Source organism: Bombus pascuorum, chromosome 1, assembly GCF_905332965.1.
Source record: "Bombus pascuorum chromosome 1, iyBomPasc1.1, whole genome shotgun sequence".
NCBI classification, from domain to species: Eukaryota; Metazoa; Arthropoda; class Insecta; order Hymenoptera; family Apidae; genus Bombus; species Bombus pascuorum.
Genome location: NC_083488.1, coordinates 31,672,265 through 31,700,213, shown reverse-complemented (window position 1 = coordinate 31,700,213; position 27,949 = coordinate 31,672,265). Strand labels below are relative to the sequence as shown.

General features: G+C 36.4%; 1 long non-coding RNA gene across 1 annotated transcript; it reads left to right on the top strand.

Moving 5' to 3' along the window:
* Positions 1-271: 271 nt before the first annotated feature.
* On the top strand, positions 272-27,949 carry LOC132910406 (uncharacterized). The gene is made up of 3 exons (XR_009658766.1): positions 272-594; positions 26,133-26,295; positions 27,299-27,949. It is a non-coding gene; the product is annotated as an uncharacterized LOC132910406 (long non-coding RNA).

The following is a 27,949-nucleotide window of genomic DNA, read 5'->3' as shown; positions in this document are numbered from 1 at the left end:
GTCGTTAAATATTTACTGCTTCCCGGACTATGCCGACTTTATCTTTGCTTTGTGTTTACCGTAAAAAAATACAGAGGGCGTAAGAAACACTGCGATTTTTGTGCACGTCGGTATTTCAGAACCTGAGAAACAGAAAGTCTGTACGTAGGTGCGACAAAATTGCGAGTTCCTACTGTCAAATAGGCAAAATGTATGTGACTACTGATGGAAATAAAATTAAATTAAAAAAGGTAAGAAACATACTTGTTATCATTCGTTCGTTGCTTTAGTACGTGTATGTTGTACCAGGTGGCGCTAGTCGGACGATCAGTGAATCGTTGAACGAAGCGCAGAAGCGGGTATTATTTCTGATAGTTGTTCCTCGTTCAATGCTGACGATGACCGATTTCGTCGGTAACGTGGTACGATGTTACATAAACATCAAACGGCGGTGCTTACGTAATTGGAGGTTTAAGGCACCGGGAGAGGTGCGCATAACGCAACGAATAAACCGTTCGTCGTAAGCGAAATATTTACACGCTCATGTAACCAACCTCTTACGCGCGCGAATGGCTGTACCGACCCTCTCCTATATGTATAATGCGACGCTACAAGGTAAGAAGACCCGTTTCGTAACGTGCCGTGAACGTTTCAAAGTCAGCGATTCCGTTCCTCTCGCACATCATGTTTGATTACCAACGAAAGCCAAACAAAAATAAGGATGCGCGTTGGCCAATAGGCTCGTTCGTTTATCAAGAACCGCGAGTCTTCTCAAACGTAATACCTGAAAGTAGATTAGGGATTTTAATAGCCGCGTTTTCGTTCGAATTTACATAACGTTCGGATAATTTCTATTCGTTCCTCGAATACTCGGGAAAAGTCTAACAATTATAACTCCGTCTAAGATTAAGAAATTCCTTTAGGTCCTATAGGTATTCTGATATGTTAATTTTAACCTATTAAATGGATCATAATGTGTTCGAAGAAACGTAACTTTTATTTTAACTTTCAAGGAGCATGATATTCCAATAATAGCGATTATTCGCTAAAAATTGTAACGCATTGACATTATGTTATTAGACAGTTACACCATAGATGTCCCTAAAGCGGTTAGCAGGCGGGGAAAACAGTGCGCGCGAAACGCGAGGTCAACTTTTACCCCACGAATTGTGCAACAGTCAGCCACACCATGACCAGTTTCGTTTATTTTCTTCACGTAACCCAGATACACACCGGCTATCGACGAATATCCTGAATATCGACAATTTGTAACACTTCTCTCTCCCTTCTCGCGCCTTGTAATCAGCAGCGTTTACGTAATGTCAGTAATATAACCAAATGTATGTAACGCTTGCATAAGGTAAACCCCTACCCTGCCTACGCGCCGACTGACGGCGCACAGCCACGGCATAATCTATTGTTTGGCAATAGTTATAGTTCGTTGTGTAACGGACTAGTTAATGGAGACGATCGATAGGTAACGCGGCGCTGCGTTCTCCGATTATGCGACGAAAGCAAAAATTTAGAGCGACGAAGGAACAAGTAGATCCGCGAGATGCGCACAACGAAGAAAGACGTACAGAGGGAGCCCGAGTCTTGTTTCGACGAGAGGCGTGTTAATAAATCTGTATGCCTGTAGTTATCAAATCGCGAATACGATCCGTATAATTTGAAAAACCACGTAATCTGAAACATTCGAACAGTTTAAAATTTCTTACCCGATACACAGTATCCTTGCTTCGAACATCCTGTTCAGATATTTGAAGTTCCTCGTGTCTTTTGTCTTTTAAATAAGGTTATATCGCAAGCGTATGAAATTAAACGAAGGAAGACAAAGATAGTAGGAAGAAAATGACGAAATCTCAACTTCCTTCGATCTTGAAATAATAAGACGTTTTAACTAAAGGGGAATGGTACTTGTGACGTAGCAATAGGAATAAGAGACTTCTAATTATCTGTCCTGTGCTTTTTATAGGAATCTTGTTTATTTGTTTCTTGCAAATGGAGAAGAGCAAGTTTACAGGAAAGAACTCGCGTTCGATTCGATTGTTCGATTGTTCGATTGTTCGGTTCGATTGTTTCATCCAGCTGAATGTAGAATAATGATTTCGCGCGTGCCCCCTCAGCGAGTCACGTTACGGATGCAATAAAGTTACAGCACAGATTTTTACGCGATCGCGGATGATCGATCAAACGTTGTAAATACGTAACGAGAATTTAATGAATGTTACCACAGAAATCACGTAACCCGATGTGTCTTCGTCGTTGATTACGCCGTTTTGTAATTACTCCTTTGTTTTATGTCTAATAACGATTAATGGGATAACGATTATAGGTTACTTTTTGATTTGGTTGCATGATGTGATTCTGAAGAGAGGATTTTTGTCTCTTGCGATATTGATAAACTACTTGTATAGAATCCAACATGTTATTTATTAATAAACCTTATATTATATACGTTTGACAGTATTTTAAATCAGAGGTCAAAGATAATTCGCAAAACGAGTTTAGCGTTCCCTAAAAATTACATTTGAAATAAACAAACCATAAAGACGAGTAGGATATAGTAGAGGAAATATAATAATATAATAATAGTTTCCTAAAGAGAAGCGACCTCTGTGCAAAAATTAAAAAAAATCTACGTTTTCTTAAGATACAGTTGGTTTTCTCCTGATTAAAGAATTTATTTTTAACGTATTATATTCATCGACGTATAGATATCATACGCAATATGAATAAATAAATAGATTTCACGCTATGCTAGCTTCGTTGCTATGTTATACGATATGTTTAACAACGTCTTATAGTATACTATTTTTATAAGTAATCTATTTTTAGACATCCCATTGTTTTTCTGCATAGTAAATTTATCGAGGGGATAAATGCGAAATTATCAACTCTGAACACGAAAGGAAAACATTACGAAACTGTCTGGCGATGAGTTTAAGTGACGTCCACACTTCTTAATGGTCACTTTATATAACAATTCTACGCCACTCAATATCTCGAGCGAACCACTTGCTTCTTTGGCACTAAACGCAAACGCGTACAATATTATTCCGTTTGCTTATTGAGTCTACGTAAATGCACCACGGTATTCCAGACGCGTAATTCGTCGTACATGCATTGGCTGATTGTAACTAATGAAAAGAAAGAGGTTCCGTCGTAAACGGAAAATCACGAGGATAAATTTGATTCGTTTGATTAACGCCTTAACCTAAGTACAATAAAATGATTAAGCGAGATTATCTCGCTTTATAGAGATTATATGTTACATATACTTTTCATGTTCATTCTTCTTTTATTAATACTCGTTAAACAGACTCTACGAATTATAATATTATACAATGGTCTTCTTATTATTCGCAATTTCTTTTCGTTGTCTGCAAAAAAAATATTGTTTTTTTTCAAAATGTCTTCATCTTGTTAATCATAAGCATTTTGTAATTTCCGTAGTTTACTTTATCAAGGATTAAGAAGGCCATATATAGAACAGTATATACTGCTAGCTTCTAATTTATTAATGATTCAATTTGAATTAATGATTCAAATCAACGACAAATCCAATACAAATCGTTGAAATTCGTTCAAGATCAAGTGACATATCGATAGAAATCGCAACGAAAGGAATAATTATGATCATTGCGGCTACCACTTTGCCACGAAAATGATTGTACCATCGTTAACTTACACGACAATGATTACGTTTACCACGGCTGGAAACTCACAGAGCTCGTAGGAGTTGATTAATCTCAGTGATGCACGCGACCGCCCGACAGAACACGATACCGACATTTAAAACAACATGCGATCTTTACCTTACTTTACTTTACGATCTGTCTTGAACGCTGTCTGTCTTTTCTCCGCGTATATCTTCGCGTATATAGGCGTCTATAAAACAGGTAGGCGTCATAATATGGAAACGTATTCAAGAGAGACACGCGGTGAAAAATTAACTCATTTTGTTTTACGTGTTTCTCATTATGAAACAGTGACCGCAGCTGTCGATGCCAGCTAATAGAAACATCTGGTTACTGAATTTAAAAGACAAATAAAGTATTCGTTCGATAAATACATTCCACACAAAACATAAATATTATCTCTGTATTTTTCCTTTTTATCGTATCAGACGATAATTAGATCTTCGATCGCGTGAAATGATTTTTGTTGTTTTAACCTTTTTTTCGTATTTCCTACGTTATAATAATTTTACGTTTATAATAGAATTTTTTGATAAATAAGATTGTTTATTAACACGCTCGAAAAATTCGTAGAAAGTTCTTTCGGGCGATCTATGATCGTAGTCTCTTGTTTTTAATTATAAATTAGACTGCCGGCAAATACAGTCTCTGCATCGTATTTATTCGATTGAGGCTATGTATAGAAATTTCACTTTCCTAAATACAACGCTGGTATCATAGATAGTAAATTACTTTTCATTATCCAAATTATTGCTCGATATATCATTCATCGAATCAACCGCCAAGTTGTATAATTCCTATGAATGTCTCGTTGCTTCTGATTTATGCGACTACGTATAATTTCAGTATCAGATACAGCTGAGTGTCGCAAGAACATCGGGGTTAAGAGTTTTCTAATCGGATTTGACGAAAGCTGTGGTTCTGCAACCACCATAATCTGCATTGCAACGCAGTTAAACTGATTACTCGAACGTACCAACGATCGTTTCGTCTGTATATCGTTGCTATAATACCTAATTCTGTCAATTGACGATGGATAAGTATTAAAGTATCGCAGGCTAAATGCTAAAAAGAATTTCCCTGTTGAAAAGTTTTACAGTGAAGACTATTCTTCGAAATAGGTTTATGGATGTACCTTTGGGTACTTACGTTTCACCGTATAATTATTTGAATTTATATTACAATGATGCATCACTCTATTATGTCTGCTTGTTTCTTACAATTAGAACAGCTCTTGAATTGTTGCATCACCGATGTCCGAATTGACTGATATAGAAGACAGCTCTCCTAGAATCTCCTTGCGAGTAAAGCAAAATGTATACCTTCTGAACCAAGACTCCGTTAAATCATTCCCTTAGCGCCTCTTTTCCTGTTACAAACTTAGATGCTTTGATGAGTCCGAGAAGAGAGAATTCATTGTTCCTTAAAAACAAGTCGTTCTCACACAACTATCTCTATAAAAGTGACACAAATATCCAAGCTAAATATGCACAGAGAAAACAATATCGATATCAGCCCTTAAAAATTATCGTGGTTGGAGATTTACAGTAACATGTCGTTTTTTAATTAAGAAATTAGTAAAATTAAACAAGTGGAATTAAACGTTTTATTATTATCCAACACTAGACGTAAAGTAGAAATATTATCGTTCGCAGTAATCGCAAATAACGTCGCGATGATATTATTATGATGATATTATTATTATGGTTTTTAACTTTAATTTTACTCCGTGACATTCTTTAAGCGCTAATATCTCGTTCTTACAATTTGATTTTTATCGTACGGTTTTGTCTGTCTTTGATTTTTCTATCACAGTGTATATGTGAAGTTACTCCCTACCTAATTGAAAGAACGTCGGACAGCGCTGGTAAACCAACCACGCGACAACGAGGCCACGATAATTCCGTTATTTTTATTATCGATTCGCCATAGGTGCCTACCGAACAATACGCAGTCGTACGCTTTTAAAGCTCTTTACTCCCACTCGTCTTACGTAAGTGGCAAGTCAAAGCCGAGATACTTTCACGTGCAGATTTTTGCTCCCCATTGTAGTAAACTGTGACCGTGTGTTGCACTGTTTAACCACGACCAATTGTGAGAACGCAATCGTTGCATACTTACCTATGATATCATGCGTTGCTACACAACCAAGCGTGTTTATTACGCAAAAACGAAACTGTTACGATTTCAACGCTGTAGTTTCCAAGTTGGAGAGGAGGAGAGAATAATAAAGATAATTGTCTGGATTGTGTTATTTGCACTTTTGTGCTTGTCATTGACGGGATGGATAAGTTGGAATATTCAATATCGTGGGTTTGTATGTATTTATGGGAAATTTAAGAGAGAATAAAAAAGTGCACAGATCGAGCAATTCTCTATTCAGATCCCATTTCTCTAGTTATATTCGTACCGCATTCTCTTCTCGATATTTATATTTTGTGATTTTACACAAAAATTTTCAACGCTCTTCGAATATGCTTCAAAGATATTTTCAGTCTGGAACAACCTACAGTCGCTAATTTTCTCAAAGTTCGCGTTAATCTTCGTGACTGTACCATCTTATCCGTATCACTTACCGACTATTTTCAATTTTACAAGCTTGTGTCATATAATACACTTGTTAATAAATTCATGCATATATCTAAATCGTCTTTCGACGATTAGGTTGCTAATAGAGAATTCATACTACCTTCATTAATGCACTATATCGTATTTACATACGTACGTATAGGTAAACGTTTAAGCCTTCGTACACAGCGATTACGATACGCTTTTTGTTCTTTCCGCTCAAGATGTTTACACGTCTAAATACCTAAGTCTAGACAAGGGCTAGTTTTCAATGATAACCAGCGTAATATACTTCAGGAATAAAAGGCTGCGGTCATAAAGCAACGAGTTAATATCTCTGGCAATGAGCAACGCGTTAATCTTTCTGCTTTATTGTCTACCGGAGAACTCGTGATTCAGATCTGTCCTTTGTGAATAATTTTCTATGCAACTGGCAGCTGTTGCGACGTGACCTATTATAATAGGAAGATAACGTCTCGGCTCTTACGAGATCGCTATAAAAATTCTGTTACGTTCTCTGTTCAATTACTCTGACAAATATTTCACTAGTGATAGATTGCACGCTTCCACGTCCAACGACGCTCGTAGTGTACGCACATATAATTCGAACGATCGTTTCTTTACGCAATAGTGTTGTAACTCAAATATGAAAACTGCGTTCTAAAAAGGAAAGACAAGTATATAAATAACAGATGTAAATTGTAAGGGATTGTCTACAACTAGACCACCGACGTTTATACGCCTGTAGATATACAGAAATATGCAGGATACCCGTAATAGATTTAAAAAATTATAATTGTAATTTCATGCTAATGCTGAATTTTAAAAGAGAATAAATTAATATAAAAGAAAGACGAAAGCTGGTTAAAATGCGTTAAGTACGTTAAATACTTGATTTTTATATCTAGGGCAGATACAGTTTGCGTAAAAGGTGTATGGCGGTATCCATAGCTCGATCGAATAACATTCACGTAGGAGTCTATTGCAAGCACAGCTAAATAATTACGAACAGTCCTCTATTAGCATATCTGGAGCAACGTTCAATTACGATAACGTAATCCTTTCTAAGCCGACAAGCGGCAAATCCGGTGCTCGTCGCCCTTCTCACGATCCGATCCGTTTGAAATTCGTTTCGCTGCATCGTAAACGCGGGATAAGAGACGAGATCGGCACGATTTCCCTGATTTATGCGCCATGCAACCGCGCCTCGATAACTCGTTAAAATATCGTCCACGGTAGGTACACAAGACTGTGACTTATGATAGAAAACTAACGTTAAGCGAAACGTGATTTTCCACCTTTAAGGAAAATTTATGTACTTCGACGCGAAAAAGTTTCGCCTAATTGACGCGTTTAACCTATCGTTACAGTAGTACCCATTATAACTACGATCTACGTATTATGAGTGCCTCTATTATGTTCCATATAGTACACGTATTTATGGATACACTGCAAAGATGTTATTGTCGATATAGTAGAGATGTTATCCTCAGCCTGTTAGTGTAAGTTTCGAACGTAATTGCAAATTTAGATACACTGAAATCGCATTTATACGTGTACAAGTGGAAACCTAAAATTACTATGAAGCAAATTATCCTCCGAGCAAATGATCGTTTATATTTTATATGTTTTCGATTTATTTAATTAAACAAAGATTTTAGCGAGGTAGAGATATTTCATAATGGTTATTAATTAATCGTTATTGCTTCAGTCAATTTTACACAGACATATATCATTTTCGTAACAAATAACGAATAAATTAAAATTTCTTTTTATACCGAATCAGCGACATTTTCCTATTGCAACATTTGCTCGTCTCATTCAAGAAAACCTGTTATGGTATTTCTAAACAAGATTCATGGATTACCATTTATTACCATTTAATTTATATAATATGCATGTGTACTTGCACACTACGACACCTTAACCGGTTCGGTTGAAAAATTCACGTTAATACTCGCTGCCAGAAATGTGTTCGATCGCGCTTGACTATGTACGATAAACACTGGCAAAGATTCGTAAAAGATTTTACGATCGGAAATATAAAAGCAGTGTCTACAATGTTCACCAGTTCCATTGTGCGACAAATGTTGCTCGATCAAGTCGGCGTTAACACGCCACGTTGACACGCGCCGTTACGTAACGTCATTGGAATCGAAAAAAATCTAAAATCCATCTGGAAATAGAAACTCGATCGAGTCACGCTCGATCGTGATAATCGTTCGTTCGCCTACGCTTCTGTCTTTGATTCGATCCGAAAAGTTCAATGGTCGATCCATCGTATTGCGCAAAGCCATTGTGCAACAATCGGAAGGAACTGACAAGCACAGAGATAGCGTGGCAGCAGCGTACGTCGATGACGTACTTGTGCATTTTCGATCGCCTATCGATCCATCGGTGCATTCCCTCGCCGCATTTCGACATCGCGGCGTAAAGTTGAAAATGTTGCAAATTGCGCATCCGTTTTGGCATAATCGTCGACTACAACGCGAGACATCGATAAAAAGCGAGCCGTCGTGTCGCGTCGATTGACAAATCGGCGACAAAAAGAGAAGGCATTGTGCGTGCACGCCGAAGCACAATGGAGATTCTCATTAACGAGGCCTTTTAATGACGGTAATGAGCGGCTCGCGACCGGTTTCGAAACGACACCGGATGCACGCGTAGGGTATCGCTGTTAAACCGCGTTTACGCTGATGCAATACTTGACGCATGCAAAGCATACAATATTCCGAATGATAGTTGCTATTAGTTATCGACGATGGCTGATAGCGGTCTCTTAAACTATAGATATTGTACAATTAATATCAACGAAATGATTTGTCGAGAACTGTGTTTAGTTCATCGAATTTCATATATCTGTTCAAATTTGACGTTATTGAACTTTGTGCACTTATTTATGTATAGAGTTCATACGTATTGAGATTCTGAATTTAACCCTAATAGATTATGTTATCTAAGAGAGATATTTTTTAAAAGTCACTAATCCATGTAATTATCTGACAACAAGACAGAAAATTGTTATTAAGGAATGAATATGTTTCGTTCGATCACTCGAATCAAAATAGCGTCTCAACAAGATTTCTACGTATAAACTGAAAATCACCTAATACACGATAACATAAGAGTCGTTAAATGCATTAACAGCCGTTACGCAATAACCCATATCTATATAAACTTACTTAATGTAACGACAAATAATATCACGACAACGTACTATCGCAAAATGCAAATTCGACAATGTGTTTCGAGGATAACGTTTCCTATCTACCGGTTGGAGGAAGTAACATTATATCACGTCACTCTCTTTCGAAAGTGACACTGTATTGCTCGCAATTGTACGAGTAAATCAGAAAATGAAGAGTACAATCTTTTTATCGTATCCTGATTTTATTTTCTTCGCAAAAGCGTATTAGAGAATCTACCTGCTACTGATACGAAGAATAAGTCTGTTAGGTTCGAACACAATTGTGTCTTTCTTCCAGGACAGAAAAACATTGTAACAGAAAAATATTGTCCGTCGTAGCAAGAATTATGAAATTACGTATCACCAAATTCGGTTACGGTATTTTCACCGAATTATAGCGTTACGTAACTTCCAAGAATCGTCGTGCGCATCAAGAAAACGACTCTAACGTTTCCGCCGTAACATCGTCGAAATTCTCTTTTCTTCTCGCTTTTTTCCCCCTTCCTTTTCTCCCGTAAGACGATAATAGTCGTAAAGCAGGTTACGCGTCGCTCTTACGCCCGTAGGCACCAATGTAAAGCTCACCTCGTAACATCTAACTCGAAGGAACGAGTTACTCAACACGCTTGCTGATTGTTACGTGAGCGGTAGTTCTGTAACAAGGCGCGTTACAGCGTCCCTCGTTACGAATTCGTTGGATCAAGCGTGAAACAAAACGACGTGACTTAAATATCGACGTTACGTCCGATAGCCACGACAGCTGATTTTCTGTTCGAGTTAACCCATGGAGGAATATAGATCAATTTCCACACTTAATACGATCCCGTAATCGATGATAGAAGATCAGAGAGAGAGAGAATTCTTCGCTCTTCGTTCCTCGCAGATTTATGTAAGACTAGCGCAATTCTTTCTGCACCTGAATTGTAGATAATTCTCTTTAGAATCACTCGTACAACCACTTTTTCCTCGTAGCTTCTTTTAAAATACTTCGGAAAACGAGAACTCTCCGAGTTCTCCGTCCTTTCTAATCAACCGAAGAATCTTAGTTTGATTGAAAGAAATTCAACTCGCAGATTATTCGTTTAGAACGTGTAACACGCGAAAGAGATGTGGTTTACACGTAATACATAAATAAAAGACAGGAAGATGAAGGTAAGCTTCGTTTCTTCGTGAAACAGAGATCATCGTGCGTCGTAAACATTAAAATTTATATTCCAGCCATTATCGTTTTCATGGTGCAGGAAATGCCGGTCGTATCTCACTCGAGACACGAAACAACTGAGAACAGTTTTGATACGCAACATTGTACCTAACACATCATCCTTCACCTTACTTCATTTATCTTCTAATTTTACCGTGTCTACTTGTTGCTTCACGGATTGGTTCTTGCCACGAAATCATGTCCATTGGTTCACGCGTGAACTTCTGTGACATGAGAAAAAAAACGGCCACGATTAAAGATTGGTCCGACTCGAATGAAAGAATTAATGGCTTAGAGACTATAAAGTCGTATATACTATGAAATTTTATTTTTGGAACTTTATCTTTGGAATCTTTGACAACCAGAAGCGTATTATTAGCAATTTATTTGCTGCTTCCTGACGTTAATTAGAACGATGATTTAGCAGACTTTTAAGTAATACACACACGGTATAGTAGGTTCATAAATACTAATTATTTAAAATATACAGCATAATTGAATCTCGTAAAACAATCAATTTTCTCATTCCAGTTATAATTATTTCGGTTCTGACTTTCTAATAATGTTTGTTTCTATATCCTGGTCGAATTTTATTTTAATTCTGTCTATTTTTTTCAAACTTATCTAATTACATCATAGACATATTCAAACATTTCACAATCACATTGACTACATAGTCTAATCAGTCTTACACTGTATTCTAATTCTAGGTACTGTGACCAAACGATTCTTGTTCACATTTTAAATTCCATCCTTTCAAATATTCATGCAATATTATTATTATCACGTTTCCATTGTGGGTCAATAGTACAGAAGGAACAGTTAGCTCGTTCTACCTACAGATGCATAATATGTATTCGTTTCCTATAGAAATATGTAACTGGTATGACACTTAATCGGGATTTAGTGTTCAATAGAGTTCAAATTAGATTACGTATATAGCCTTTAATTGCAGTCCAGATTTTTATATAGAAACTTAGCAATTCAATAACCGGCTTCTAATTCTTAATAAGTCTTATAAAAATGGCGTACAGTACGTAAGTTTTAGGTATGCGAGTAATTAAGCTAACCATTCGTAAAAATGTGGTTGATTCAGATAAGGTCATAATCGAAGAAGCACGCGTCCAGCAAGGACTGGACCAGCATTCCATGCATTATGCGTGTTCCATAATTAATCGCGCCACGCCCTTGCCAGAAGCTTCGAGGACTGCGTGCATAATCTTATGCACACCTACCGGGTATACGTAAATGCATCGAATGTTCAGGTTTCGTTTCTGAAAGTTTCGGTGAAGAAGGATTCTTCAGCGTGAAAGACGAATGGCGGACGCGTTTCACCGATAGGAGATTTGGAAGACACACGACATTTTTTCATAGACACTTGTGGAGTTGTGTTCCTAGGAGAAACGAATACGTAGGATTCAACACGATAGTTGTATTTAACGTTACAGCTATGAAAATCGTCAGAACTAGTGGATTCCGATTTTTGAAAATATAATTACTGTAAATGCATCGACCGCTGAGCGAGAGTTGGTAAATTGCGTGAGAAGGAACTTGTTAGAACGAAAGTGATAGCTTGCTTAGACGTGATCAATGGTATTTCGTTTCGAAGAATTTCTCTGTTGAACATAAAAATTTCGTCCGGTAAAAATAAATTTATTTGCGGATAATAAAACGTCAAACGAAAGAGATAGCGGGAAAATCAATACTATATGGAAGGACAAATTACGCAGACACGAAACATGCGTCGTATCCTCGCGTCATTTTGTTTCGATTTATTCATTTGGGAAGTTAAAATGTTATCTATAAGATTGTAAAATTCAAAGGTTTTATGTAATATACGAAAACAAGAAACAGAGAGATAAATATTATGAAAAAACGATGACCATCGAGACACTCTTTTATACTTAACAGCTATTAACGCAGTAAACGAATATAAATTTTATTTTCCTGTTTGTCATTTTGAATGAAATTTAATAGCTCGATGGAGCAATCGATTTGCACAAAACAAAAATCGAGCATAAATAAAAACGAAAGAAAATCTTATATAAGAACGTTCTGTCGAGAAATAAAATGTTTTGCATGCCATCCGTATAAGGTCATAATCGAGACTATTCTCCTTTACTTATTACGAGTGATAGTTTAAAGTATCGTATCGATATTTATTGAAGAGTAACGACGCAATTCACTGTTACACGAACTGTCACGTTATTCATCGCCTACCATAACTAACGGGTACGGAATATCGTTTTGAAACCCTGTCGGCCTACAAAAGTGCTTGATAAATGAGAAGAACGTTTCTTCATCAAAATGTCGAGCTGTATTTGCGATTTCTCAAATAACACCTGCAATCCTTCGACTTTCCTCTTTCAAATTCTTTTCACTGTATATTCTTAAAAAGTTGAAACGGAATACAAATTTCTTTTACGCATATATGTTAGAAATTTATTATTTTAAAGAATTTGAATTAATTATTTGAACCCTTTATCTCGTTATTTCATCGCGATACATCTTCGTAACTGGCAAAATATTCGACAAATTTTAGATAATAACGTACGCAGAACATTTGTTTATGAAAACTATGTAGCAATAGATTTTTACACCACTGCAATTTTATCGCGACACATCTTCATAACTGGCAAAATATTCGACAAATTTTAGATAATAACGTACGCAGAACATTTGTTTATGAAAACTATGTAGCAATAGATTTTTACACCACTGCAATTTTATCGCGACACATCTTCATAACTGGCAAAATATTCGACAAATTTTAGATAATAACGTACGCAGAACATTTGTTTATGAAAACTATGTAGCAATAGATTTTTACACCACTGCAATTCTCAATCAACGAAACGATAAATTACAATATCTGCTTAAGAGACACTAATACATATAAGGTATGCTGTTACAATTATACAATTAAAAAAGAAATTGGCTTATATTTAAGCAGCATTTGGTATAAACGGTACAATTACACGGATTCATGGCCAACGAGTTTAATCGCAGCCATCGCATCGTTTCGATCGGCTCATGAATAGATTCATGAAAAGGCGAAAAGTTCGAAATCATTGCTCTGTGACTGGACTCGATGCAATACCTGAATGGCATTCGATTTCATTGCAACTTCAAGCGAAACCCGTGTATAGCGTTACAATGCGATTGCGATGGATTTGTTGCCCAAGTTTCGTTCCAGGAGCTTGGTTTCTATACAGCAACAGATTGCATGGCAATCCATATCGATTGCGTCGTTGATGTCCGATAAATTGTTTCTGCTCATTATCGGCCGCAGACCGAATCGAAGTTGCACGGGATAAGATACCAGCGTATCTGGTTAATTCGCGAATAATGTGCATTGTTTCCAAACGCCAATGAGAGTGTAAATATCGTGCAAACTGAACCTAGTTATTTCATGTAGTTGGTTCGCCTAAAGAACGCATTCCATGAATCAATCATTAATATGATAATTAACGTTAGTATCCACGTGTTCAAGCAGAGCAAATATTTTATGTCGACGATATTATTGCTACAAAATAAACGGTCCTTCAATGACGGATGAAGGTTTTTCTTTGGAAAATGAATTTCCATGGCTTGCTATTGCAACAAAACGAAGATTCCTATTTAACACCGAATTAGTTTTGCAGCAACACTCGATATCGATGTAAAAGAATTCTCGATGATAATTGATCGCTTAAATTACACGGATTATCGATAGTTTGATAAGATACTCGGACTGTGTCGGATTAAATCTTGGATTAAATGGCCTTTATTAAAGAGACGAACAAATCAATAAAAATATTACGTATATGCGATGAATCTTTGCTGCCAAGTAAGACGATATCGTGCATCATTGTCTCTGTACAATGGATTGAAAAAGATACGATTTGCTTAATTACAATGTAGACAATCGCCTGGTACAATAAGATGAAAGAGAATACGAGGGAATTAATTGATCCTGTCTATAAATAATGAATGGAGTAAATTACGAGTAACTATAGACGCGGGTTATGCGAGAGAAATCGTTTGATGATAGTAAACATCGGCGAACGATAAAGATCATTACAATGGCGTGAAGAGACGAAGATGTGCCGTAGAGTCCGATAATCGATAAAATCGATCGATCTTCTCTTTAGCATCATCGTCAAGGATAACATGACGTTAGGATAACATAACGTCCTGCAAGATTAATTTACGTAACCTCTCGGCTTTGTAACCTTTTCCATTCTTCGGACTGAAAAGTTTACGGAGCCACGGAAATTCTTGCGAAACTGTAACAAATTTCTAGTCGTGACTACTGTTCGGAAAGGTTTGTAATTACGATCTATCCAATGAGAATAACTCACGGCACGATTCAAATAGTAAAGCCGTATTACACAGCAAATTTAGCTTCCACTGTCAATTATTTTCGTTTGTGTCGCGTTAAAATTTGCGAGATACGTCTAACAATCATCAATTTCTTACTATGCATAAATTTTATTTCATTGATTTTTATCTTTTTGTATTTACATCGACGATGCCTCGGGGTTCTTACATACATCTTGTTATGTAAGAAAAGTATAATATAAGAAATGTATTAGAGTAGCGTATGTTAATGAAAGATTATTTATTGGGCGCAAAAGAAAATAGTTACCTAAAAAATTAATACTAGAGCTAAGGTGAACTACATACTTGTTAAATAATTCATTGAATAAAAATGAGAATATAATTAAGTGTCGAGAGATGTATTTAAATTAACTGTGGATCAGTTTGTTACGTAATTATTCATTTGTACGTATATTTGCATAATAAATGATCAGTTATGTATATTTTAAGATTAGTATATTTTATAAATAATTTTTACGTGCGCATAAAAATTCAAATGAAACAAAATTATCTTCGGTCACGTACCAAATTTTTAATAATCCTTTCAGCCCTATTTTTCCAGCGAAAGATAACATTACGACATTATCTTTTTCCTCTTCGCCGTGTAGATTACATAAAATCTCATACAATATTCAAATAAACAATATTTCTTTTGCACTCTTGTCCTTCTCGACCATTCTACATTTCCATAACAAAATTATCTACTTGGAATAAATTATATGTTAATCAAATTCTCTCCTATAAGAATCGATCAAAAAGGATGAAGTATTCAGCTTTTGAGAAATAACAAATTTCATTCATAGTAACACGACATCGAACAACTTACCGTTAGATTCACGTAAGTTCTTCTTGCATTACGATATTCCAGAAAACATGTACCTGCCGTTAGTTGGAACTTTCGATTCGCGAGGCCACTGAATGAAAATCGAGTCAGGGAAAGGAGGCGGAAGGGAGCTGAAATTCAGAAACGAACGTGTCGTCTCAATTGCAAACTCGTCTACGATTCAAAGATCGAAGGTTCCCCTGACGAACAATGTCGAGCGATTCGACGTCCATTTGGTCGAGTTGCCAAGGATAGATCGAGGCAACGTCCTGTATCGCTTATGTAACGCGCGTACCGACACCACGACCGTGAATTTATCGATCCTACAGTTTATCGTCGACTTTGCTAATCTTCGACTGGCGATCCACTTCGCTCTTCGTCCGTGAAAGTGTCGTCGATTATAAAGGCGAGAATCTTCGCGGGACTGACAGGCGGAAGAACGATCTAATCAATTTGTAACAGCATAGACTCGTTCCTCGAGCGTGACATGTCGATTTTTTGGATCTTTACACCGCTGAACGATGTGAATTAAATTTCCTTTTTTTTTTTTCTTGCCAAGTTGATCAATATGATGCTAATCGTCGGACATATTTAAAAAATTATCAAAGTTGTGATCTTTGAAAAGTTATCTGTTTATTAGGACGGTGTAGCTTAAATTACAAGTGCTAATTAACTTCTCGATTCCTTAATTAGATACTTTAGCAATTCCAGGTGTTTCGTTAATTTGTCCTACAGGTGTTTCTGTTTCCAATTTTCTGAAAAGTTTACTTTTTTTAATTCTGTCACTGTCTTAATAAACCGATGAAATAAGGAGAGAAGTGAGCTGAACAGCGAACTATTCTGATGTTTCTGGTTACTTAACCGTTTGAAGTTATTAAAGCAAACTGCTACGAGAACTATTCTATAATGCATCAACTGGACTATGCAAAACGTTGGAGAAATTCGGCGAAACGAAATCCATGATCGAAATAGGTCATTTTACATAATACACCTTGGCTGTTATTACTCATAGCTGGTTCTTGAGCGCGTAGGCGTTCGCGTGCTTTCATGGAACCCGAACAATAGATTACGGACATTTAAAGGAACAATAGAAATCGAGTTCATTATTCTCGCACGGCTGAAATAAAATTCGATAAAGAGGGGTGCAGCAGAGATATCGAAAGCCGTAGAAACACGACTCGATTGTTCGCTACTCTCTCTTTACATATTGTATAATTTCTCGATGACATGATATATCAATCAAGAACGCAATTGGAAACGAGCATCAAAATATTGAAATTGCTAGAAATTTTACGATATATATATAATTACACCTTGTCCAGGTATATTAATTAATTCTATACGTGTATAAGATGTACAGTAGAACTTTAATTACCAAAGTACCGATTAACGAAATATCGATTAATGGAAAATTTTGAATAATTAGAAATTTAGTTGGTTGCTTGTTAAACCTTGTAGAAGAAAGATTGGAAAACAATGAATTAAAGCTGAACAAAATTATTACATTTTTATTCAAAAGATTTTATTTCTGTTTAATATTAATTTCAAGGTTTATAAAATTCAGTCTATGATTTCATCCAGCCATGAGTCGCCAATAACTTATCGTAATGATTTATACAACCATAAACTGTCGATTTGAAAAGGGGAAAACCGCGTGATCAACGTGCTACTTAAACGTTGTCTTTTCTCATTCATGTTCTTCTCGTACAATTAAACGATACTATTGAAATTCATATTTATTTTCTTATCGACGGTACTACTACATCACACGTGACAACACTCTTATTTTCTCAATTACTTTTATTCGTAGAGCTATATCACGGTCATAAACACAATGGGAATAATTAATTGGAATGCTTGCGAATCGTGCGGTTTCATAGTACGTTGATGGAGCAAAGCGGAGCACGACATTCTTTGCAAGGGTTTGTTAAAAATTAACACTGCTGAAGCGGATACACCCGACAGTTGATTAATTGCGACTAAATATAGACGCAACTATAATAATACGCGAAGCTCACGATTCATAGACGTATGCGCGTGGCAACGGTTGCGTTGCAGAATGCAGACTTTCAACAGTTTGAACTTTCGACGTCGAGGGGAAGAAATTCCCCGCGTATCACGGCCAGTAGGAATGTTTCAAAAGCTTTCAACACGAAACGAAGACATTTCAGCAGCGATATTTTGTACTTTATGAGAAATACGTATTACTTTCTACTAATTATTAATACTGTCTTTCATAATTGAAACGTCCTGTCTAGAATTTTGTCATTTTTCGGGATACATCGAAACATTTGAAATTTCCCACATTTTGTACTTTTTATTTTTATGTACATATGTGTCATTATTTATTTTATTTAACATTTTAAACGATGCAAGAAATTGTCGAACTCTTCTAATTCGTAACATACGACGATAATTATAAAGAGAAAATCTTTAAGACGAAGTATATATATAAGATCATTTCTAAAGAAAAATTAAACGTAGGTCAATCCGGTTATCAAGCATAAAATTGTTCAAAGTTTACAAGAATATTTAGTTTTTCTATTTAAACGTTCCAACAACAACGTGTTTACCACGATGAACTTACCGCGGGGTAAAAACATGAAACGACATCGCTGCGAGCAATGTTGCAGTTTACCTTGTTTTTGTTGGGTTATTTTCCACTTCAGTGAAGAATTAATCGATAACAGCGGGTTGAGACTTGATCGGTGTTCATAAAATCCTATATCAAAGAAATTATATGCAAGGAATGATAGGAATTTAACCGAAGAAAAAGAGAAGGATTTCGCGTCAGATAAATAAACAAGATGATAATGTTCAGTCGTAAACAGACAACGAATCGTCTCGATTCGTATATTTTAATCCCTCTAAACGTCAGCTAGCTACTACATAAATAACGTCGTATGACATTCGTACACTGTAATCATGTTTCCAAAACAAGTCCTGCTGCGGAATTGCGTTAGCTCGAGCATTTCGTTGCAGCAAGTCAAATTGGACTCTACAGCAATTAAAATTGCTTGACGTACTAATCTACAGAAACTTCCAATTTGAGTCAGTTATATAAAATATTTCAAAAAACGTAAATATAATCAAGTTATACTACAATACGTGGTTATTAAATGTGTGCTCGTGTCAAACAGTTACTGGAAGCTGTGTAATGTTTAAAGTAACGATATTTATATTTTATGGTTTGAAAATGAAGATAAAACTCGATAGTCTTATTTGTAATATTTATTACAGTATTACTAGAAGAATAGAAAGAGTTTTTTTTCTTTTTTTATTTTATTTTGGTTATTTTACAATTTGTCCTTGTGGACATTTGGTAAAGTGTTATATCTTGTTGGTGAAGAAAAAAAAAATATAAATAAAAAATAAATATAGCATGTAGGCGGCTACCCCGAGCGGGGTGCCAGCTTCGTTTTTTCTAAGTTATATCTTTTATTAATAGAAAGAGTATTACAAAAATCATATGACTTTGGTTCGGGTACGTTACATTGAACGTTACATGACTTGAAAATGAAGATAAAACTCAATAGTCTTGTTTGTAATATTTATTACAGTATTATTAGAAGAATAGAAAGAGTATTACAAAAATCATATGACCTTGGTTCGGGAACGTTACATTGAACGTTACATGGTTTGAAAATGAAGATAAAACTCAATAGTCTTGTTTGTAATATTTATTACAGTATTATTAGAAGAATAGAAAGTGTATTACAAAAATCATATGACCTTGGTTCGGGAACGTTACATTGAACGTTACATGGTTTGAAAATGAAGATAAAACTCAATAGTCTTGCTTGTAATATTTATTACAGTATTATTAGAAGAATAGAAAGAGTATTACAAAAATCATATGACCTTGGTTCGGGAACGTTACATTGAACGTTACATGGTTTGAAAATGAAGATAAAACTCAATAGTCTTGTTTGTAATATTTATTACAGTATTATTAGAAGAATAGAAAGTGTATTACAAAAATCATATGACCTTGGTTCGGGAACGTTACATTGAACGTTACATGATTTGAAAATGAAGATAAAACTCAATAGTCTTGTTTGTAATATTTATTACAGTATTATTAGAAGAATAGAAAGAGTATTACAAAAATCATATGACTTTGGTTCGGGTACGTTACATTGAACGTTACATGGTTTGAAAATGAAGATAAAACTCAATAGTCTTGTTTGTAATATTTATTACAGTATTATTAGAAGAATAGAAAGAGTATTACAAAAATCATATGACCTTGGTTCGGGAACGTTACATTGAACGTTACATGGCTTGAAAATGAAGATAAAACTCAATAGTCTTGTTTGTAATATTTATTACAGTATTATTAGAAGAATAGAAAGAGTATTACAAAAATCATATGACCTTGGTTCGGGAACGTTACATTGAACGTTACATGGTTTGAAAATGAAGATAAAACTCAATAGTCTTGTTTGTAATATTTATTACAGTATTATTAGAAGAATAGAAAGTGTATTACAAAAATCATATGACCTTGGTTCGGGAACGTTACATTGAACGTTACATGATTTGAAAATGAAGATAAAACTCAATAGTCTTGTTTGTAATATTTATTACAGTATTATTAGAAGAATAGAAAGAGTATTAAAAAAATCATATGACCTTGGTTCGGGAACGTTACATTGAACGTTACATGGTTTGAAAATGAAGATAAAACTCAATAGTCTTGTTTGTAATATTTATTACAGTATTATTAGAAGAATAGAAAGTGTATTACAAAAATCATATGACCTTGGTTCGGGAACGTTACATTGAACGTTACATGGTTTGAAAATGAAGATAAAACTCAATAGTCTTGTTTGTAATATTTATTACAGTATTATTAGAAGAATAGAAAGTGTATTACAAAAATCATATGACCTTGGTTCGGGAACGTTACATTGAACGTTATATGGCTTGAAAATGAAGATAAAACTCAATAGTCTTGTTTGTAATATTTATTACAGTATTATTAGAAGAATAGAAAGAGTATTACAAAAATCATATGACTTTGGTTCGGGTACGTTACATTGAACGTTACATGGTATGAAAATGAAGATAAAACTCAATAGTCTTGTTTGTAATATTTATTACAGTATTATTAGAAGAATAGAAAGAGTATTACAAAAATCATATGACCTTGGTTCGGGAACGTTACATTAAGAAAATGGAAACGTTCTAAAAATTGAAAGTATTTGAAAGGACGATCTAATATTCTGTTGTGTAAATATTTTCTGGGTCGCTTTAGCAGTTGTAAAAGATCAAATTAGATCATATCGTCCTTCTCGATTTCTACCGAAGCCAACAAATATCCATCAAGCGCATCAATGAAGTATTCGTCGTAACGGTATACAACGAATGTGGTGGAAAACATTGTTCGTATGATAAATCGACCATACCTGCTTCACGATTCAACGACGAGTCTATCGTGTCATAAACTTCAATTGCGATTCTTCAAGAAAAAATGAAGTTGGAAGTTTGCATAGAATTAGACACGTGTACGCTTGAATTGTCGAAAAGGCGCTATGTAGAAATTAATTAGGTAGTTTTCAGGAAACAGCCGGAAGCAAAAAATTCGAGTTTAGTCTAATTAAAATTCACTCGACTCGTCGTACGTGCCTGAGAAGAGGCACGCGAAATATTGTAACGAATGTTCCTGGCGAAAATAAAGAGAATAAACGCGAAGGCAAAAAAATTGCGAATGAAGAGGAAGCAGAGAAGGGAGAGAGAGAAGAACAAAAAGGGAGAGCAGGAGAGTCTCGTAATATGGTAATGCCACACGTTCAGTGGGGCATAGACGTTACATAATGGTACATGGGAGTACGCGAGACATCGCGATACACAAACTGGCTGGCTATCAGAAACCTCGATGGTATTATGCAACAGACAGAGTAATACAAAATCGAGAACATCATTACGAAGGTGCATGATCTATAAATTAGATCGTCGTCCGTGCTGATTTTGGACAACGTCTTTGTAATTGTGTGTTCTTTCGTTTCGCGAATAGAACGAACGGTAGAAAAAAATAGCGAACGAGGAAGAAAGAGCAATAGGAAATGAATAATTTCGAATTGGTAGAAGCGAACGCGGTTAATTGGAATCTCTCGATAACTGTTAATTAATCGTCGAGGAAACGCTTCAGACGTGACTAATTCATGGACAATTATCATCGATGCGTCGTAGAGCGTTACGCTTTAATAACGGAGTACACAATATTTGCAACAGATAAACGCGAGATTAGGGCATAACATAGTCGCAACGAAGGCTTAGTCTGAATAACAAAAATTTTATTCGATGCCTTTTTTATCTAAATTCTCCTCTTTATCGGAACGATATTTGTGTTTACATAAAGGAAGAAGATAACATTACGTTAAAAACAAAACGTACAAAACAATGTCTGCGGTGTACTAATTTTTTCCAAAGTTTCCGAACGCTTACGTAAAGGCAATATATTATCAATAAGTTGGAGATAACCATAGAAGAAAACATTGTATCCCTGCGATACACAGTCAAAGCGAGTTCTATTCTCTTTCTTTAACTTTTTTATTTGTTTGTTCCTGTTTTTCAAACGAACGACCGTCTACGAACATTCGCGGACAAAGATTAAAAAGGACCGTCTGCGAGCCCATGATTGCCTTAATACAACGGTTTGACTCATAAACTTGTTAGTCAAATGAGGTCATCCGTTGATCAGTGGACGGAAAGTGATTCACTGACACTTAACGTCGTGTATGATGTAACTCAAGATAGCTGGAGACGATGATACAAAGTAGCTCCGAAATCATCCGTAAACTACCGCTAAATGACGGTCTGCGGTCTACAGAAACACTGGAACAAAAAATCAGGCATTTAAGGCAAGATAGTCTTATTTCTCCTTTCTTCTTTTGTCTCTTATCTGATCTCAATCTGCTACTACTGAAATATCATGGATCTTTTACATATGTTCACGCATATGCTGTATTACGTAAGAGCATATCTAATCAGTCATTCCCCAATTAACATTCATCGCGAACGACGATACATCTTTCCGAAAGAAAAGATCCGTCACGAGTATAATTAGTCGCCGCCGCTGATAATCATTGCGATTCTGAACGCATTCAACTGTATTTCCCCCTCACGACCGTGCAATACGCAATCGAAAGCGACACATGTCACGCGAGTTCTCGCGGATTGCTCTTATCTCGAACGATTATCTTCAGTTTCGTAAGTCGGAACTGCAGCCCGATGTTCGAAATAGAGAAAGTTTGCAAAATTTGCAACACGCGTGATTCGTGTGGTTTATGAGACATTGTAGTTGCTTGAAAGTATGTATTATTTCATGCTGAATCTTAAATTTTGCTTAAAAATTGTTTAAATTAGGCAGAGATTATTGGTAAAAATATCGTATGGTAGATAGCGTTTCTGTGCAGACGTAGAAAAATTTCTACCATTCGCAGTTTTACTATTTTCGATAATTTGTCTGCTTGCACGTGAAACTTCACGTTACAACCCCTACGAGATAACTAGCATTAGCGATCGTAGACACAACGTTACGTTAAAGATTCCCTCGTTTAACAGCATTCGTAGAATCTAGATAATTTTATCGTGTCACGTGACGATTCTTGATTTTCTTTATCAAAATACACATAGATATAGCGTAAATTGCATAGAATCATATATTTCTCTTTCAATAGCGCATTTATGGTACAAGTTTGTAATTAAATTTCGAAGATTTTTGAAAATCAAAATAAGAATAAGAACAAGTAGGAAAAGTAAATTAATTTTCTCGAAAAAGTATCACACCGTAAATTTACAAATAATACAGATATCCTCAAGTATCGCGGATAGAACTTTTATCTTCGCTGAAAATAACTTTCACCTAATTTTCTCGATTAGCGGTGATCATTTTCGTTAATATACCAAATTGCATCGATCAAGTAGAACAAAGATCAAAGAACAGTAATCTTCGATAATAGCGTTGCCGAGCTCGATCGCGTACTCCCAAATCTATCCTCGTACCTTTTCATCTTTCGCAGATTACAAAGTAACCAAACGTTTCGACACATTGCCTTCTCCCGGCTCATCCTCTCGCGTGCTCCGGCGTCGTGGATCGCCCACGGCTCCTTCGAATCATGGTATTTTTGAGCGAGTCGATTAACTCTGATCGCGATCATGTCGCTGGCATTGCGAAATCTTCTTCTCGGAGTACCTAGGTACTCGCGGCGACGAAATAGGGAGCCCGCCGACTCTCACGGGAGCGCGTATCCTGGTACATTTCGTAATGGCAATCGCGAGGTTCGTCTACGAGGTCGGCTCGGTTCGCGGCACCTACTCGCGGTTAACCGCTCACAGGTCGGCATAATGCACGCCGATTTCGTCACCGTCGAGCCTCGAACAGTCGACAATAGAAACGCGCATGAAAGGTTACGTGCAACGGATTCTGCCACGGCTGCTGGAACCGTTGGGTAGTCGTTATGAAATTCGAGGCGTTGTAATATTCTTCTGGAGTGGAGTATTCTTAGGGTCTAAGGTAAAAGCCACCACGTTGTTGACTGAGATTCGGTATCAGAATCTTCGTTGCGGAGGAATCACGAACGAAGCGCAGATTCGAATTGGAACGGTCTGTAGATTAATTGTTCGATCCTTTGTTTACGACTTGCTTGAAAAAGAAAGCTACGATTTAGCTCCGTTTATTTAGAACGAGATTCCAGTCAGAGCCTGATCCCTCTTGCGAGGTGAGGAATTCATTTATCTGAGCGTGAACTATTGATATTTAAAGAGAAAAATCAGTAGATAACAGGAAGAATCAGGGGATTCCACTTGTGTAAACTGTTCGTCCCTTGATGAGCTATGATAACGAAGTTCTACCATATTCGCACGTTATATAATTAACGTATTATTATAACTCAATTAATATAAAATATCATAATTCAAAGAGAAAATTCGAAATATCCCGTATTCGCTGCTGGATAGTTTCGTAACGAGGCGTTTTGTCGACGATGTCGTTAAAATTGTACAAACACAGTCGTGACGCAAGAAACGGGCTTCGCGATCGTCTACCCACGATCGTTTTTCTGAAAATATCAAGCGATGGCGATCGTCGTCTATTGTTTCGCGCCGAACGCCACCCAATTGCAAAAGAGGGACACGTCCGCGAGAAAATCTCCTTTGCAATCGACTTTGCGCCCTAAATGGCTTGCAACGGATCGTCGTATGTACTGGAGGCATTTGGCGATCGGTTGCATGCCGCGTTTAGCGCCACGGAATAATTGCGGTTTCGCCGCAAGCAGTTATCATCGAGATTATTGTAAAGATACGATTGTTTCTTCGGCCGAGGCAATTATCTAATCTCTGACACGGAGATGAGTGGCAAATTTTGTAGAAAATTGGTTTAGTACGTGCTTTTGTTGCACGTTGCTCGTTTCGTTGCATCGAATATGTGGGTGATATAATTCGATTGTTTAGCGTTAGGAATTGGCGTTGCACAAGCGAAATACAATGTTGAAATGCAGCATCGTAATGTCGTTTGAAAAGAAGCTATAAAATTTTTACGTCCGCTACCTTGTAATAATATCTGTTTTTATGTTGCAATATCTGCTTGGATAATTGGACATATGATTCATTACTTGTCGTTATTTATTATATGTTGTAAACTTCTTTCCGGGTTTGATTAGCATAAAATATGTTATGAAAATGAGTGATACCATCTGTTTGGTTAACGTTAAGAAGAAACTGTCCCAACAGAAATTAATTCGATTCGATCGAAGAAGCCATAATACGAACAAAGCTTGAATCAATGTATCGAGAAAAAGATCTACTTCTAGCGAATCATTATATGCATACATCTAAATTCATTAACTACCTACGTATTGATTAAAAGCTAGCAAATGTTCTCGTATCGTACAGTTGATCTGTCCTCAATTTCGTCTCAAACTACGAACCTCGTCCTTCATAGTTTCATAATTTCTCCTTTTTACGCCGTACGAAAATCTCTTTCTTTTATTCTCATGTCAAACGGCACGTCTGTTTCGCTGTTCCACAAAACTCGATCGTAAAACGTTACTTGTTGTATCTGTTCGTAGGGCAACGATGCGTTTGTAAATACAAAGACGACGGTGGTCGTGTTGCCGGCCATGATCATGCACGGGGTTGTCTAATTTTACCGCGACCCCCAGCTCTGGATTACATAAATTACTTTGCAAGCGTAAAACCGGCGTTTTACGACCCCTTCGTTCTAAAAAATCATCCTCACCGTGGCTCCGCGCGTGGTTCCAGTCGCTCTTCAATTTACCTATCGCTTTTATTTCTTCTTTTTTTCAGAGGAAGATTTACTCCTTCGCTGTAACATCGTGCGTGGCACCGTCGTCGACTCGCTTTGATGCACGTGGATAATCAATTCCGTTGTTCGAGGAACACTGCTAACAAAGGACGTGCTACCACCACAATGATAGCGCCACTTTCATGGCCGAGCTCGGGTCAAGGAGTGAGTATAGGTTTTCTTCGGGGAAACGCTAATTTATTCCATACTCGAAAATGTATTAGGTCGTGTTACGGACGTACTTATCTAACGGCAATCTCGTTTCTTTAGACCTCCGAACAATTTCCTTTTATTTTCCTAAAGATTAGAAAATTGAAAGAGCAAACAGAAACGCCCGAATTCGATCGAAAATGAACGAAAGACAAAATTATTTCATTTTGAAGATCGTAGCGTGGAAACATTTCTATTAACAGAGATCTGACTTTACGTTGATATGTCATCGTTCGTAACAGTGATATCGCATAGTAGGAGATATATGTTGAAAATGACAACGTGAGTTCGTGCTCGCTATGCATATGCAGATGCGCTAGTTACAAAAAAACAGTAACCAGGAGATTGTTCTGGATACAATCGATAGACTCGATTCTATGATAGACTCGTTTTAAGATGTATCTTAAACATTTCTTTCCCCTAGTCCATGTAAGTGTGTGCAATAAAGGTTTTTCGGCTCAGAACGGTGTGATAGATTTATCCATACGATATAACAATAGCTATTGTGATTCTATTAATATCCTCTGAATTTAAAAATAACAACAATATATCACAAAAGAAATGTCAAAATTAATGTTTGAACAACGATTACGATACTATAAATGAAAAAAAGAAAAGAAATCTAGTACAGAGTATAAACAACAGCATTTCAAAATTTACATCCGAAGCTTAGTATTCGTAAAAAGTACAACACGTCAGTCTCTCGGTAAAGATTTAAAAAAAAGAAAGTACGTTTTACATAACGCAACCGGAATTCATGAGTCTAAAAATAGAGGCTTATCTAGGGTTCCTCAGGTTCACCAGTGTGTTACTGTCTTCCACTTATCAGATAATATCCCGTAAACGTAAAACCAGTTCCTGCGTTGTTGCCTGCGTCCACGTTAAGACGATCGTGATCGTTTCGCGGTATCCACCGATCGATATGCCTCATTGCGGGTAACACAATGTTAATTTTCAGCCGACACGTTCTTGCCAAACGACTGGTTGCGTTAAGGATTCTGCAATGCGGGGGAATTAACGCAACGACTGGCGACGTCGACAAACGCAATTTCCCGTCGCTGGCGGTTGAACAGCACCGTGACATATCATATCAGTAGAACAACGTGAAGCCGTATCCTTGGACGAATTGGCTAAATAGACTGTTTATAGAGTAGACATAGTGTTTTGAATGTTCTGCGCGTTGCTAAGATAAGCAGAACAAAATCGATTTTGTCAAAGAACGATAAATTTTGATTGAGGTTTCGTGAAATTAATCTGACAGTATGACATTGGCACGAAGGAAGTTCATAATCGACTTCAAGGGAATTGCTTTGAATTTACCGCATTAATTTTCTCTTTTCTCATGCTTCATGCTAATTCGAAGCTTTTTTTGTCGCATATGCGATAGTTTGATTAGAGAAGTTGTGTAAAGGAAATTAGATTTTTGCCGATGATAATGGTTAAAAGTTTCGTAACTTGACTGAAATTTTTCTTACGTATCGTAGTTATTTGCTTACATCAGATTACGATACCGTGTTCGTTCTACGCGATTCCAATAAACTCCACATTTTAAATAAATTTTACAAATTTAATAAATGTTAGATTTTTAATTTACTTCGACGCTTGTATT